An 18,049-nucleotide genomic window follows, 5' to 3' on the forward strand; every position below is an offset into this window, starting at 1 on the left:
GCTCAAATAGCAGTGTCAAAATATAGACACAGAATGTGCTCGCAGCGTATGTATAGCTGGAGGCCGCATCCGAGAAGCATATCATAAATGTGCACTACAGCACAGAAAAACATGGATACATTTACTGTCTTCAAGCCTGAAATGAGCAGTCTGAAAAGTATGGGTGTGATCTGAGCTGCTGTTTGAGAGCCAGCCAGGGGTAGATGCACAGTCAGAGTCTGACCCCCTGGACCAATCCAGCCAGGGGTGTCTCAAATAGACAGAGGCCAAGCCTTGTTCCTGTTTGTGATTGGCCCTGAGCTGTAGCCACAGAGGGTACAGACTGGCACTGAGACCCTGAGCCAGAGGTCAAAGGGACAAAAAAAATGCTGATATAGCAGCCTTTGTGGCCCAGTGGCATGGGATCTACCCAGTGCTGTTCAGACTGTCCAAGAGAATGGGAACTTTCATGAAGGGGCAGTTGAAAAGGGCTCAAGCTGGTCACTATGAGTGTAGCCTATGGGACACAGAGGCAAAATAAACATCATTGGGACTAAGGTTGAACATTTTGGGGAATATTCAGAGGTGGAAACTTTCCGTGGGAATTAACGGAAATATATGGGAATTAACGGAAATATATGCAAATTAATATTAAAACCATTTAAATGTAGATGTTTTTTGCATTGGATATATTTACCACATCATACGGAGACAGAAACAAACTTTTTACCTTATCATAAGTAGACAATAATTTGCAATTAAGTCCTTCCAAAACAAACAGAAAAAAGATTTAGTTACGAATTGAAATTTTATTAAATGAGTTGACTCTTCACATGGGATGATTTCACTGAACAACAAAAGAAAGGGAATATTGAATGATTCCCCAACGATCCATCCCATCTCGCAAAAACGTTTTCAACATACAGTTGAAGTCGGAAATTTACATACATCTTAGCCAAATACATTTAAACTCAGTTTCACAATTCCTGACATTTAATCCTAGTAAAAATTCCCTGTCTTAGGTCAGTTAGGATCACCACTTTATTTTAAGAATGTGAAATGTCAGAATAATAGTAGAGAAAATGATTTATTTCAGCTTTTATTTCTTTCATCACATTCCCAGTGGGTCTAAAGTTTACATACACTCAATTAGTATTTAGTAGCATTGTCTTTAAATTGTTTAACTTGGGTCAAACGTTTTGGGTAGCCTTCCACAAGCTTCCCCCAATAAGCTGGGTGAAATTTGGCCCATTCCTCCTGACAGAGCTGGTGGAAGGCTACCCTGAGTCAGGTTTGTAGGCCTCCTTGCTCACACACGATTTTTCAGTTCTGCCCACATATTTACTATGGGATTGAGGTCAGGGCTTTGTGATGGCCACTCCAATACCTTGACATTGATGTCCTTAAGCCATTTTGCCACAACTTTGGAAATATGCTTGGGGTCATTGTCCATTTGGAAGACCCATTTGCTGTCAGAAGGTGAGTGTAGCTGGTGCATGAAGTCAGGCGCAGGAGAGCAAAATGAGTGAGCAATGTACTTTACTCAAAAAACAAAGGCACAAGGTAAACAAATACACTTGACCAATAACCAACATTACGCACGGGTGAACACAGCACCCCTGGAAAAACCAGCCATCATGAACCGAACTGAACATAGAAATAATCACGCACAACAAACATGGGGGAAACTGAGGGTTAAATACATGAACATGGAATTGGATAATGAAAACCAGGTGTGTAGAAAATAAAGACAAAACCAATGGAAAATGAAAGATGGATCAGCGATGGCTAGAAGACCGGTTATGTCGACCGCCGAACGCTGTCCAAACAAGGAGAGGGACCGACCTCGGCGGAAGTCGTGACATTTGCGACCAAGCATTAACTTCCTGACTGATGTCAATATATCCACCTAATTTTCCTTCTCATGATGCCATTTATTTTGTGAAGTGCACCAGTCCCTCCTGCCGCAAAGCACCCCCACAACATGATGCTGCCACCCCCGTGCTTCACAGTTGGGATGGTGTTCTTTGGCTTGCAAGCCTCCCCCTTTTTCTTCCAAACATAACGATGGTCATTATGGACAAACAGTTCTATTTTTGTTTCATCAGACCAGAGGACATTTCTCCAAAAAGTACGATCTTTGTCCCCATGTGCAGTTGCAAACCGTAGTCTGGCTTTTTTATGGCGGTTTTGGAGCAGTGGCTTCTTCCTTGCTGAGCGGCCTTTTAATTTATGTCGATATAGGAGTCATTTTACTGTGGATATAGATACTTTTGTACCTGTTTCCTCCAGCATCTTCACAAGGTCCTTTGCTGTTGCTCTGGGATTGATTTACATTTTTCGCACCAAAGTACGTTCACCTCGAGGAGACAGAATGCGTCTCCTTCCTGAGCGGTATGACGGCTGCGTGGTCCCATGGTGTTTATACTTGCGTACTATTGTTTATACAGATGAACGTGGTACCTTTATGCGTTAGAAATTGCTTCCAAGGATGAACCAGACTTGTGGAGGTCTACAATTTGTTTCTGAGGTCTTGGCTGATTTCTTTTGATTTTCCCATGTCAAGCAAAGAGGAACTGAGTTTGAAGGTCAGCCTTGAAATACATCCACAGGTACACCTCCAATTGACTCAAATTATGTCAATTAGCCTATCAGAAGCTTCTAAAGCCATGACATTACTTGGAATTTTCCAAGCTGTTTAAAAGGCACAGTCAACTTAGCATATGTAAACTTCTGGCCCACTGGAATTGTGATACAATGAATTATACAGTGAAATAATCTGTCTGTAAAAAATGGTTGGAAAAATTACTTGTGTCATGCACAAAGTAGATGTCCTAACCGACTGGCCAAATCTACAGTTTGTTAACAAGAAATTTGTGGAGTGGTTGAAAAGCGAGTGTATGTAAACTTCCGATTTCAACTGTACAGTCGTGGCCATAAGTTTTGAGAATGAAACAAATATTCATTTCCACAAAGTTTTCTGCTTCAGTGTCTTTAGATATTTTTGGCAGATGTTACTATGGAATACTGAAGTATAATTACAAGCATTTCATAAATGTCAACGGCTTTTATTGACAATTACATGAAGTTCATGCAAAGAGTCAATATTTGCAGTGTTGACCCTTCTTTTTCAAGACCTCTGCAATCTACCCTGGCATGCTGTCAATTAACTTCTGGGCCACATCCTGACTGATGGCAGCCCATTCTTGCATAATCAATGCTTGGAGTTTGTCAGAATTTGTGGGTTTTTGTTTGTCCACCCGCCTCTTGAGGATTGACCACAAGTTCTCAATGGGATTAAGGTCTGGGGAGTTTCCTGGCCATGGACCCAAAATATCGATGTTTTGTTCCCTGAGCCACGTAGTTATCACTTTTGCCTTATGGCAAGGTGCTCCATCATGCTGGAAAATGCATTGTTCGTCACCAAACTGTTGCTGAATGGCTGAGAGAAGTTGCTCTCGGAGGATGTGTTGGTACCATTCTTTATTCATGATTGTGTTCTGAGGCAACATTTTGAATGAGCCCACTCCCTTTGCTGAGAAGCAACCCCACACATGAATGGTCTCAGGATGCTTTACTGTTGGCATAACACAGGATTGATGGTAGCGCTCACCTTGTCTTCTCCGGACAAGCTTTTTTCCCGGATGCCCCAAACAAATCGGAAAGGGGATTCATCAGAGAAAATGACTTTACCCCAGTCCTCAGCAGTCCAATCCCTGTACCTTTTGCAGAATATCAGTCTGTCTGTCACGCCCTGGCCATAGAGAGGGTTTGGTTCTCTATTTTGGTAAGGCCAGGGTGTGACTAGGGTGGGCATTCTATATCCTTTTTTCTATGTTTTGTATTTCTTTGTTTTGGCCGGGTATGGTTCTCAATCAGGGACAGCTGTATATCGTTGTCTCTGATTGGGAGCCATACTTAGGCTGCCTGTTTTCCTTTGGGTTTTGTGGGTGGGTACTTTCTGTTTAGTTCATGTTCCTGACAGAAATGTTTAGCTGTCGTTCGTTTTCTTGTTTTGTTGAAAGTGTTCTATTAAAAGTTAATGATGAGCACTCACCACGCTGCGCCTTGGTCTACTCCTTTCGACGGCAGTTACACTGTCCCTGATGGTTTTCCTGTAGAGAATTGGCTTCTTTGCTGCCCTTCTTGACACCAGGCCATCCTCCAAAAGTATTTGCCTCACTGTGCGTGCAGATGAACTCACACCTCCCTGCTGCCATTCCTGAACAAGCTCTGTACTGGTGGTGCCCCGATCCTGCAGCTGAATCAACTTGCTGGAATTTCTTGGGCGCCCTGAAGCCTTCTTCACAACAATTTAAACGCTCTCCTTGAAGTTCTTGATGATCCGGTTAAATGGTTGATTTAGGTGCAATTTTACTGGCAGCAATATCCTTGCCTGTGTAGCCCTTTTTTTGCAAAGCAATGATGACAGCACGTGTTTCCTTGCAGGTAACCACGGTTGACAGAGGAAGAACAATGATTCTAAGCACCACCCTCCTTTTGAAGCTTCCAGTCTGTTATTTGAACTCAATCAGCATGACAGAGTGATCTCCAGCCTTGTCCTCGTCAACACTCACACCTGTGTCAACGAGAGAATCACTGACATGATGTCAGCTGTTCCTTTTGTGGCAGGGCTGAAATGCAGTGGAAATGTTTTTTGGGGATTCAGTTCATTTGCATGGCAAAGAGGGACTTTGCAATTAATTGCAATTCATCTGATCACTCTTCATAACAATCTGGAGTATATGCAAATTACCATCATACAAACTGAGGCAGCAGACTTTGTGAAAATTAATATTTGTGTCATTCTCAAAACTTTCGGCCACAACTGTACATTTGTAAAAACTCTAGAAACTAAAGCTTTGGTTGTCTTCCTCTCAGGCTTCCACGTCTTCTCCCTGGACCTCCTCAATGTCCACCACTTGAACATCAGACTCTGAGGTCTATTCTTTACTGCCACTTTCCAACCTTGTTGAGGACGGCTCGTTGTCAGGCTCAAAACGCCTCAAATTTGCTTGTTGCATGCTTTGGTGTGTGTGCTCCCAAACAAGGACCAGTTGCGCTCTGTGGTGGCTGATGTTGGTGGGATTTGGAGGATGATGGAGGCAACAGGGTACAGAGCCTTCGATCCACAAAGTCTATTCCACCAGGTGGCTGATGAGATATGTTGGCACGACTGCCATATTGCATCTCCATCCCAAAGCCCTTGCTTGGAAGTGTACTTCGCCAGACTGCCAAGAACCTTGTCCTCATCCAGGCCATGGAGGCGCAACACAGTAGTGATGACACCATAGACCTTGTTGATCTCTGCATCAGACAGGATGCTCTTGCCAGCATACTTGGGGTCCAACATGTACGCTGCGTCGTGTATGGGCTTCAGGTAGAAGTCTTCACACTTTTTTATGCATTTCAGAACTGCAGTTTCCTCTGCTTGGAGCAACAGTGAGGTGGGCAGGGCAGTACAGATTTCTCTGCAAGCAGAGTCTGAACATCAGACAGGATGGCATTGTCTCCCTCAATCCGTGCATTGGCTACTGCTATAGGTTTCAGGAGTTTCAGGCTGCTTCCCACTCTCTCCCAAAATACATCATCCAGGCGGATCCTCTTGATGGGGCTGTCCATATTGGCAGACTGATATGGCCATTTCTTGGAGAGACTCCTCCCCTCCAGGAGAGTGTCAAACATGATGATAACATCCCTCCAATGGGTGTTGGACAGCTTCAATGTGGTGCTCTTATTCTTCTCACTTTGCTTGGTGAGGTAGATTGCTGCTATAACTTGATGACCCTTCACATACCTAACCATTTCCTTGGCTCTCGTAGAGTGTATCCATTGTTTTCAGTGCCATGATGTCCTTGAGGAGCAGAGTCAATGCATGAGGAGCACAGCCAATGGGTGTGATGTGAGGGTAGGACTCCTCCACTTTAGACCAAGCAATCTTCATGTTCACAGCATTGTCTGTCACCAGTGCAAATACCTTCTGTGGTCCAAGGTCATTGATGACTGCCTTCAGCTCATCTGCAATGTAGAGACCGGTGTGTCTGTTGTCCATTGTGTCTGTGCTCTTGTAGAATATTGGTTGAGGGGTGGAGATGTAGTTAATTATTCCTTGCCCACGAACATTCGACCACCCATCAGAGACGATTGCAATACAATCTGCCTTCTGTATGATTTGCTTGACCTTCCCTTGAACTCTGTTGAACTCGGCATCCAGCAAATTAGTAGATAAAGCATCTCAGGTTGGAGGGGTGTATGCTGGGCGAAGAACATTCATAAATCTCTTCCAATACACATTGCCTGTGAGCATCAGAGGTGAACCAGTTGCATACACAGCTCGAGCAAGACATTCATCAGCATTTCTCTGACTACGTTCTACGATTGAGTCAAAAAACTTCTGATTCCAGGAGGACCATGAGCTGTTCCTATCAATAAGGTGTCTGATTCATAATTTTCACCTCAAGTAGAAGTAGAGGGTCTTTTGTCAGAGGCTGCTTGTTGTGAGCACTGAGGAAACTTCATGCACTTGGCCAGATGATTCTGCATCTTTGTTGCATTCTTCACATATGATTTGGCACAGTTTTGCAAATGTACACAGCTTTTCCTTCTACATTAGCTGCAGTGAAATGTCTCCACACATCAGATAGTGCCCTTGGCATTTTCCTGTAAAGGATCGAAAAAAACATTGTAAAAAAAAAAACTAATACAATTCCATGTACAGATAAATACACTGCTCAAAAAAATAAAGGGAACACTTAAACAACACATCCTAGATCTGAATGAAAGAAATAATGTTATTAAATACTTTTTTCTTTACATAGTTGAATGTGCTGACAACAAAATCACACAAAAATAATCAATGGAAATCCAATGTATCAACCCATGGAGGTCTGGATTTGGAGTCACACTCAAAATTAAAGTGGAAAACCACACTACAGGCTGATCCAACTTTGATGTAATGTCCTTAAAACAAGTCAAAATGAGGCTCAGTAGTGTGTGTGGCCTCCACGTGCCTGTATGACCTCCCTACAACGCCTGGGCATGCTCCTGATGAGGTGGCGGATGGTCTCCTGAGGGATCTCCTCCCAGACCTGGACTAAAGCATCCGCCAACTCCTGGACAGTCTGTGGTGCAACGTGGCGTTGGTGGATGGAGCGAGACATGATGTCCCAGATGTGCTCAATTGGATTCAGGTCTGGGGAATGGCCAGTCCATAGCATCAATGCCTTCCTCTTGCAGGAACTGCTGACACACTCCAGCCACATGAGGTCTAACATTGTCTTGCATTAGGAGGAACCCAGGGCCAACCGCACCAGCATATGGTCTCACAAGGGGTCTGAGGATCTCATCTCGGTACCTAATGGCAGTCAGGCTACCTCTGGCGAGCACATGGAGGGCTGTGCGGCCCCCCAAAGAAATGCCACCCCACACCATGACTGACCCACCGCCAAAACGGTCATGCTGGAGGATGTTGCAGGCAGCAGAACGTTCTCCACGGTGTCTCCAGACTCTGTCAAGTCTGTCACATGTGCTCAGTGTGAACCTGCTTTCATCTGTGAAGAGCACAGGGCGCCAGTGGCGAATTTGCCAATCTTGGTGTTCTCTGGCAAATGCCAAACGTCCTGCACAGTGTTGGGCTGTAAGCACAACCCCCACCTGTGGACGTCGGGCCCTCATACCACCCTCATGGAGTCTGTTTCTGACCGTTTGAGCAGACACATGCACATTTGTGGCCTGCTGGAGGTCATTTTGCAGGGCTCTGGCAGTGCTTCTCCTGCTCCTCCTTGCACAAAGGCGGAGGTAGCGGTCCTGCTGCTGGGTTGTTGCCCTCCTACGGCCTCCTCCACATCTCCTGATGTACTGGCCTGTCTCCTGGTAGCGCCTCCATGCTCTGGACACTACGCTGACAGACACAGCAAACCTTCTTGCCACAGCTCGCATTAATGTGCCATCCTGGATGAGCTGCACTACCTGAGCCACTTGTGTGGGTTGTAGACTCCGTCTCATGCTACCACTAGAGTGAAAGCACGCCAGCATTCAAAAGTGACCAAAACATCAGCCAGGAAGCATAGGAACTGAGAAGTGGTCTGTGGTCTCCACCTGCAGAACCACTCCTTTATTGGGGGTGTCTTGCTAATTGCCTATAATTTCCACCTGTTGTCTATTCCATTTGCACAACAGCATGTGAAATTTATTGTCAATCAGTGTTGCTTCCTAAGTGGACAGTTTCATTTCACAGAAGTGTGATTGACTTGGAGTTACATTGTGTTGTTTAAGTGTTCCCTTTATTTTTTGAGCAGTATGGTTAAGCAGTCAGATTAAACAACTCCTTTGTAAGATAAATGTTTTAAAATGAAACATGTATGGAAACAGGTGAATTAACACTCCTCAGTTAGCAGGCTCAAGCAAGCTAAAACCCACATGGTAGCAAAAGACTAACTAGCAGAAATTGCTAACAAGTTAGAAATGATTTAAACACACTTTGCTGTAGGCTACTACTTACTAGTTAACCAAAAAAATTATGTATGTCATATGAAATATATTCACCCCACTCAGTATGGTAATCAAAACTTACCAGAAAGCATGTAGTCCTTGGCTCAGACAGTGTAGTAGTGTGGGCTCAATAGCATCTCATTAGTGTGCAAGATCTTGAGAATCTGCTGTACATGTGATGGAAGAATGCACTGTGCATGCAGAGGGTTGCAATTCCATCGAATTGAGGATAGTTTAACCAAAATATGCCACAAGAACTAGAATTGCCTTATGTGTATCACACAAAAAAGGTTCACTGTCATAAGCTAACTTTATTGATGAATTTAAGCAAAATTCCCCAAATTCCAGGGCGTAACTTCCCATTGAAAAATTGCGGAAATTTACCGTAAAGTTTCCAACCCTAATTGGGACTGCTGCTGTTTGTCTAAAACTGCTGCTGTGAATTAACCAGCGTATCTGAGGAGTTCTATGAGCTGCACAGAGTATGATCATTCATTCCAAATAGTCATGGAGAGGGATTGCTGTGCACAGTGCCCATTGAAGACAGTTTTATATTGCCTTCATTAAGTAAACCAGCCCAATGAAGGGTTTAAAACAATGAAAAACAGATGAGGGTTCTGGAGTGAGGTCATTTGTCTTTGGGTGCGGCATTGCTATTAATTATCCCTGGGCTTTCCTTGTAAGGGATAAATGGGAGATATCCATATGATGTATGAGGTATGTCGCAAAGAACACATCCATCTTCACATGTTGTCTACATATTCACATCACTCCTCCGAGAAGGACATAAAACAGGAAATGGACATTTCTCCTCAGTTACAGGTCTAAGAGGTCACTGACCCATGGCCAGCATTAGAGCAGGAAGAGTTTGAGAAAACGTGGGGTCAACTGCAAAGCAGAAGACTTAACAAAGGTAAATTAATTCCCTCTGCCAGAGCAAGGATGTGAACCAGACAGCCGTGTGTAAAGGCAGAGAGAAAAGCAAAAACAGTTCCCCATAAATCATTAGCCTTATTTAGAAAAGGCATACTCTGACTTCTGTATTGGGCATATGAATAGGAGAATAAAAAAATTATATTTGGTTTGTGCTTTCTCAACTGTGACTTCCAACACTTCCCTCTGGAGAGGGTGAAGAATCCGAATGTATGGCAAAATTTGGTATGAAGGGACATTGGTCTGTTTAAGTGGACTTGGAAAACACTTGACAAAGACTGATCGATTAGAAAATGTCTGAACAAAATGTTTGTCTGAACAAAAGCATGTAAAGTGCAATGCACATAACATCTGGAGAATGCATTGAAGGAATGAGATGCACCCCAAAAGTCGTCCATGGCTCAGCTTTAAGAGCTCAATAAAAAAACAGGGCCAACTGTCTATGGAAATAAAGGTTAAAGCCAAAAATGTGGCTGTTGACAATGTTGACCAAGTGCTTTTGAGGAAACATATCAGATCCAGGACAATGGAAAATGCAAGAAATGAATTTAAAAGGCACCATCTGATTTTGTATTTGATTTATTAGGATCCCCATTAGCCAAAGCCAATGGTGACATCTAGTCTTACGGGGGTTATACAACAAAAAATACATTACAATTTACATACAGTACATTTAAAAACATTAACATGTAGTGTGTGTGTGTGCATTTGGAAAGTATTCAGACCCCTTGACTTTTTCACATTTTGTTATGTTACAGCCTTATTCTAAAATGAATTAAATTGGGTTTTTCCCCTCAATCTACACACAATACCCAATAATGACAAAACAAAAAACAGGTTTTCAGAAATGTTTGCAAATTGAAATATCACATTTACATAAGTATTCTGACCCTTTACTCAGTACTTTGTTGAAGCACCTTTGGCTGCGATTACAGCCTCGAGTCTTCTTGTGTATGGCGCTACAGGCTTGGCACACCTGTATTCGGGAAATGTCTCCCATTCTTCTCTGCAGATCCTCTCAAGATGTTTGATTGGGTTCAAGTCCAGGCTCTGGCTGGACCACTCAATGGCATTCAGAGACTTGTCCCGAAGCCACTCCTGCATTGTCTTGGCTGTGTGCTTAGGGTCGTTGTCTTGTTGGAAGGTGAACCTTCACCCCTGTCTGAGGTCCTAGTGCTCTGGAGCAGGTTTTCATCAAGGATCTCACTGTACTTTGCTCCGTTCATCCTTCCCTCAATCCTGTCTAGTCTCCCAGTCCCTACCGCTGAAAAACATCCCCACAGCATGATGCTGCCACCACCATGCTTCACCGTAGGGATGGTGCCAGGTTTCCTCCAGATGTGACGCTTGGCATTCAGGCCAAAGAGTTCAATCTTGGTTTCATCAGACAAGAGAATCTTGATTCTCATTGTCAGAGTCCTTTAGGTGCCTTTTGGCAAACTCCAAGCGGGCTTTCATGTGTCTTTTACTGAAGAGTGGCTTCCGTCTGCAGAGATGGTTGTCCTTCTGGAAGGTTCTCCCATCTCCACAGAGGAACTCTGGAGCTCTGTCACAGTGACCATCGGGTTCTTGGTGACCTCTCTGACCAAGGTCATTCTCCCCTGATTGCTTAGTTTGGCCGGGCAGCCAGCTCTAGGAAGAGTCTTGGTGGTTCCAAACTTCTTCCATTTAAGAATGATGGAGGCCAGTGTTCTTGGGGAACTTCAATGCTGCAGAAATATTTTGTTATCCTTCCCCAGATCTGTGCCTCGACACAATCCTCTCTCGGAGCTCTACGGACAATTACTTCAACCTCATGGTTGGTTTTTGCTCTGACATGCAACTGTGGGACCTTATATAGACAGGTGTGTGCCTTTCCAAATCATGTCCAATCAATTGAATTTACCACAGGTGGACTCCAATTAAGTTGTGGAAACATCTCAAGAATGATCAATGGAAACAGGATGCACCTGAGCTCAATTTCAAGTCTCATAGCAAAGGGTCTGAATACTTATGTAAATAAGGTATGTTTTTAAATTTGTTATAAATGTGCAAATAAAAAAAACTGTTTTCAATTTGTCATTATGGGGTATTGTGTGTAGATTGACGAGGAAAAATGTTCTTCAAGCCCTTTTAGAATAAGGCTGTTACGTCACAAAATGTGGAAAAAGAGAAGGGGTCTGAATACTTTCTGAATGCACTATATATGTTCCTCTCAAGTTCTTGGCTCTTTCCAGAACAACTACCTTGTCCTTGAACCTCAGGAACTTTACCACTATCGGCCTGGGTTTGTCACCTGGTGGGTTTTCCAGTCCTGTGGGCGAGCTCCAAATGTTACACTCGTCGTAAAGATTGGACTAAGGTGCAGCGTGGTAGGTGAACATTTTACTTTTATTTAAAATAAACATAGACAAAACATCAAAATACAAAACGAACGTAAAGTGCTGCAGGCTACACAGCAACTATACAAAAAACAAGATCCCACAAACTAAGGTGGGACAAAGGCTGGCTAAGTATGATCCCCAATCAGAGACAACGATAGACAGCTGCCTCTGATTGGGAACCATACCCGGCAAACAAAGAAATAGAAAAACTAGAATGCCCACCCAAATCACACCCTGACCTAACCAAATAGAGAAATAAAAATAAATAGAGAAATTAAAAGGCTCTCTAAGGTCAGGGCATGACACCACCTCAATCTTCCTGTGGTCCATCTTCAGTTTTCTCTGGGATCATTTCCATCATTTTGTGCTCAGACTCCGTCCAGGTCTCATGTGGATATTCTGAGATTTCATCCACAACCATGTTGTTCCACCTTGATTGTCCCTCGAGATAACAATGACGGAGAAATCAGATTTTCATGGATTCACATACAGAACTGATGTCCTTTCTCAATGACTTGTCATCTTGCCATTCTCCTGTTTAAACTCATTGAGCTGACCCTGGGAGCTCGATGAGTTCTTCAAGTCCTGGACCTCTCTGGTCAGGTTGTCCATTATTTTAATAGTTGACTCCAGCAGTATTTGAACAAAACCCTATTTTCTTGCTGTTGTAACAACTGCTTGTAGAACTATTTTTGTTCATTTAAAAGATTGTTCACCTGTGATAGAGACACACCACTGTCCTCAACAGTACTCCCGCCGACTTTGGTCTTTGTCATGGTAACAATGTAGGTTTCGCTGTTACTCCTCACAGTTCCGTTCCAGACAGGGCAGGTCGCAGGGAAGATCGAAAAATAATAATAATAACAGCAGGGATCCAGACAGCCACAAATCTGGGACAATCCGCAGTCTTGAGGAATATAACTTATAAATGCCTCTAACTTGTTTCTTACCCCATCAGAAACCCAACTACAAAGATGTTGTATTCCATTGTTTTATTGTAAAAAAACTGTATAGCCTCAAAACATGGTAGAAACTATTATTTTGATCTTATAGATGGTCAGTCCTTGCGTCCATAGCTCCATCGATGAATTTGAGAGTGGTTACATTTCTCCAGCCCTCAACTGTTTACCTAAAAAAGTGGTGGGGGTGACCGGGTTGATATCGGTTGAACTATAGATTGTCCTTTAAAATGAATGACAATGGTTATAGGCTAAACAAGGAATTAGAGGTCGACCGATAATGATTTTTCAACGCCGAAATCCGATACTGATTATTGGAGGGCCAAAAAAAGCCGATACCGATTAATCGGCCGATTTTTATATATATATTTGTAATAATGACAATTACAACAATACTGAATGTGTCATGGGCGTCGTAAGGATAGGACCAAGGCGCAGCGGTTAAAGTGCTCATCTTCTTAATTTATTAGAAATAACACTTAAACAAAAGAAACAAACGACGAAACAGTCCCATAAGGTGCACAGACCATACAGGAAATAACCACCCACAAAACACAAGTGAAACAAACCTCAACTAAATATGGCCTCCAATTAGAGACAATGACAACCAGCTGCCTCTAATTGGAGGTCCTACCAAAAACCCAACATAGAAATAGAAAACTAGATTTAAACATAGAAATAGAAAACATAGAACCTAAACCAAAAACACCAAAACACACAAAACAAACACCCCCTGCCACGCCCTGACCAAACTACAATGACAAATAACCCCTTTTACTGGTCAGGATGTGACAGAATGAACACTTATTTTAACGTAATATAATACAAATAAAAATCTATTTAGTCTCAAATAAATAATGAAACGTTCAATTTGGTTGAAATAATGCAAAAACACAGTGTCGGAGAAGAAAGTAAAAGTGCAATATGTGCCATGTAAAAAAGCTAACGTTTAAGTTCCTTGCTCAGAACATGAGAACATATGAAAGCTGGTGGTTCCTTTTAACATGAGTCTTCAATATTCCCAGTTAAGAAGTTTTAGGTTGTAGTTATTATAGGAATTATAGGACTACTTCTTTCTATAGCATTTGTATTTCATATACCTTTGACTATTGGATGTTCTTATAGGCACTATAGTATTGCCAGCCTAATCTCGGGAGTTGATAGGAATTGATAGCGCTGTGCTTCAAGCATTGCGAAGAGCTGCTGGCAAATGCAGGAAAGTGCTGTTTGAATGAATGCTTAAGAGCCTGCTGCTGCCTACCACCGCTCAGTCAAACTGCTCTATCAAATCATAGACTTAATTATAATATAATAAACACACAGAAATACGAGCCTTAGGTCATTAATACGGTCAAATCCGGAAACTATCATTTCGAAAACAAAATGTTTATTCTTTCAGTGAAATACGGAACCGTTCAATATTTTATCGAGCTAAATATTGCTGTTACATTGCACAACCTTCAATGTTATGTCATAAATATGTAACATTCTGGCAAATTAATTACAGTCTTTGTTAGGAAGAAATGGTCTTCACACAGTTCGCAATGAGCCAGGTGGCCCAAACTGCTGCATATACCCTGACTCTGCTTGCACAGAACACAAGAGAAGTGACACAATTTCCCTAGTTAATATTGCCTGTTAACATGAATTTCTTTTAACTAAATATGCAGGTTAAACAAAAAAAAAGATATACTTGTGTATTGATTTTAAGAAAGGCATTGATATTTATGGTTAGGTAAATTGGTACAACGACAGTGCTTTTATCGCGAATGCGCTTGTTAAATCATCACCCGTTTGGCAAAGTAGGCTGTGATTCGATGATAAATGAACAGGCACCGCATTGATTATTTGCAACGCAGTAAAAGCTAGTTAAACTAGTAATATCATCAACCATGTGTAGTTAACTAGTGATTATGTTAAGATTCATAGTTTTTTTTATAAGATAAGTTTAATGCTAGCTAGCAACTTACCTTGGCTCCTTGCTGCACTCGCGTAACAGGTGGTCAGCCTGCCACGCAGTCTCCTCGTGGAATGCAATGTAATCGGCCATAATCGGCTTCCAAAAATGCTGAATACCGATTGTTATGGAAACTTGAAATCGGCCCTAATTAAATCGGCCACGCTGATTAATCGGTCGACCTCTACAAGGAATGCTCTGACTCTGTCATATATTGGTCTGAAAAGCCATTGATACAGACGTGATAACATTGTTAAAGCAATAAACAGGCTTCATCTGTGCTTCAGACACATCCTTTGCAACACAGACAGATAATCAATATGGCACTCAAACTAGAAGACAGTTGTTCAAGCTAGAAGACAGTTGTTCGACAAGGCATGCTTCCCACATACTAGATCAGCACTAGCAGCCTCTCAGCTGTTCCTCCTCAAAGTGCTCTGCATTTATGTCTTGATACTTAACATTGCTTAGGTCTCTTTATGAGAGGCATAACCCCTATGCATTCCTTTAGGAATGATGCATGCAGCAATTTTTGTTGGCATAATTTTATGCAAATTGTATGCTCACTAGTTGGCTAATCAGATGTGAAAACGTCTTCCCGAAAAGTACATTTCAATGTTATGCTTATAAATGTTTCTTCAGACTTTATGAGGCTACATTTGATTTTGTATTTAGTAGCCATCATGTGAACGTGATGTTATTTTATGGTAGACTACACAACATAATCGTTGTGTCTTGTCGCATTGTAACAAATTATACATGCTCTGTATGAAGCCCTAAAAGCTCGTGAAATCAGCAGCTCAGCTAAACAAAGCTATCAGCAAACTTAGTAAAGTTATTGAACTGTCATAGTCAACAACGAAACACCCATTAATTGTCTAAAACAGTACTGTGAATTACTACAATATAATGTTGAATTTAATATGCGGTCTTACCTGTCGAGAATCTCCTTACAAATTACTTTGTTGTAAACTGTCAGACTTGTATCAGCGCATCCAGAAAAAAACCATGCCTGGGAACTTGCAAGCAATGAACAAAGTTTTCATTCCGTTTTCTACAGCGAGATATAGCCTACTGTTTCATAATTTGTTCGAGCTTTGTCCCTCCATAGGGTGCCCAGATTGACGAGGTATTTAGCAAAGACGTAAATTGGGACTTTCTGTAGCCTACTTCTGAGTCTCGTTTACTTGCTAATACTGACCTCGTATTTCTCCCGTTGGATAAGGAAATAGAGCATGCTGGGGGAAGAAAAGAGGAGAAGCTTAGTTTACTGACCGCTACAGACGTGATACGAACTCTATTTAGGAATTTGATGTTTGCAGGGACCGCTATATTCCAAAACTGAACCGTTAATTTTTTAACAATCCTTGTTTTTTGCCATTGAGTGGAATTGATGTAATATGACTCACAGATCGTATCCCGTAGAGTGAATATCTGAAAGCAGACTCTTCAGTCCTAGGGAATTTAAGTATTGTTAAACAATGGATTATTCCTGTCAAATAACATAGGTGACCTTTCGGTGTTTTCTCACAAGCGACATTAGTAGGCCTAGTCTATAGGTAAACCAAATGCCTAAACCCCAATGTTGTTTTATAAGTTACTAATGTGCTACTACTACTTTTGATCCATAAAATACAGTTGAAGTCAGAAGTTTACATACACCATAGCCAAATACATTTAAACTCAGTTTTTCACAATTCCTGAAATGTAATCCAATAAAAATTCCCTGTTTTAGGTCAGTTAGGATCACCACTTTATTTTAAGAATGTGAAATATCAGAATAATAGTAGAGAAAATTATTTATTTCAGCTTTTATTTCTTTCATCACATTCCCAGTGGGTCAGAAGATTACATACACTCAATTAGTATTTGTTAGCATTGCCTTTAAATTGTTTAACTTGGGTCAAATGTTTTGGGTAGCCTTCCACAAGCTTCCCACAATAAGTTGGGTGAATTCTGGCCTATTCCTCCTGACAGAGCAGGTGTAACTGAGTCAGGTTTGTAGGCCTTCATGGCTCGCACACACTTTTTCAATTCTGCCCAAAAAATGTCTATAGGATTGAGGTCAGGGCTTTGTGATGGCCACTCCAATACCTTGACTTTGTTGTCCTTAAGCCATTTAGTCACAACTTGAAGTATGGAAGTATGCTTGGGGTCATTGTCCATTTGGAAGACCCATTTGTGACCAAGTTTTAACTTCCTGACTGATGTCTTGTGATGTTGCTTCAATATATCCACATACTTTGCTTTCGTCATGCTGCCATCTATTTTGTGAAGTGCACCAGTCCCTCCTGCAGCAAAGCACCCCCACAACATAATGCTGCCACCCCCGTGCTTCACGGTTGGGATGATGTTCTTCGGCTTGCAAGCCTCCCCCTTTTTCCTCCAAACATAACGATGGGGATTATGGCCAAACAGTTCTATTTTTGTTTTATCAGACCAGAGGACATTTCTACAAAAAGTAGGCTCTTTGTCTCCATGTGCAGATGCAAACCGTAGTCTGGCTTTTTTATGGCGGTTTTGGAGCAGTGGCTTCTTCCTTGGTGAGTGGCCTTTCAGGTTATGTCGTTAAAGGAGTCGTTTTACTGTGGATACAGATACTTTTGCACCTGTTTCCTCCAGCATCTTCACAAGGTCCTTTGCTGTTTTTCTGGGATTGATTTGCACTTTTCGCACCAAAGTATGTTCAACTCTAGGAGACTGAGCGGTATGACGGCTGCGTGGTCCCATGGTGTTTATACTTGCGTACTATTGTTTGTACAGATGAACGTGGTACCTTCATGCGTTTGGAAATTGCTCCCAAGGATGAACCAGGCTTGTGGAGGTTTACAATTTTTTTCTGAGTTCTTGGCCGATTTCTTTTGATTTTCCCATGATGTCTAGCAAAGAGGCACTGAGTTTGAAGGTAGGCCTTGAAATACATCCACAGGTACACCTCCAATTGACTCAAACAATGTCAATTAGCCTATCAGAAGCTTCTAAAGCCATGACATCATTTTCGGATATTTTCCAAGCAGTTTAAAGGCACAGTCAACTTAGTGTATGTAAACTTATGACCCACTGGAATTGTGATACAGTGAATTATAAGTTAAATAATCTGTCTGTAAACAATTGTTGGGAAAATTACTTGTGTCATACACAAAGTAGATGTCCTAACCGATTTGCCAAAACTATAGTTTGTTAACAAGAAATTTGTGGAGTGGTTGAACAACGAGTTTTAATAACTCCAACCTAAGTGTATGTAAACTTCCAACTTCAACTGTAAATGCAATTGACTTCCCTTTAGGCCTACGACATGAAGATATTAGATACAATACAGTAATACAACATTTGCTTTATTGGTTCATTTGTCTGCATATTCTTTTGAC

The 18,049-nt window shown here is 41.9% G+C and overlaps 1 protein-coding gene across 3 annotated transcripts in view; it reads right to left on the bottom strand.

Annotated features, from left to right (window-relative positions):
• Positions 1-15,992, bottom strand: part of LOC115197410 (tetraspanin-9) — a 319,821-nt gene extending 303,829 nt beyond the window's left edge. For 2 of the 3 annotated variants that reach the window (XM_029758905.1, XM_029758907.1), the window contains exon 1: positions 15,617-15,992. The gene's annotated coding sequence lies outside the window, so the exon portion shown is untranslated. The remainder of the gene's footprint in view (positions 1-15,616) is intronic. The other variant, XM_029758906.1, reaches the window with a different exon arrangement.
• Positions 15,993-18,049: the final 2,057 nt, after the last annotated feature.

The sequence above is a fragment of the Salmo trutta genome, chromosome 7 (assembly GCF_901001165.1).
Source record: "Salmo trutta chromosome 7, fSalTru1.1, whole genome shotgun sequence".
NCBI classification, from domain to species: Eukaryota; Metazoa; Chordata; class Actinopteri; order Salmoniformes; family Salmonidae; genus Salmo; species Salmo trutta.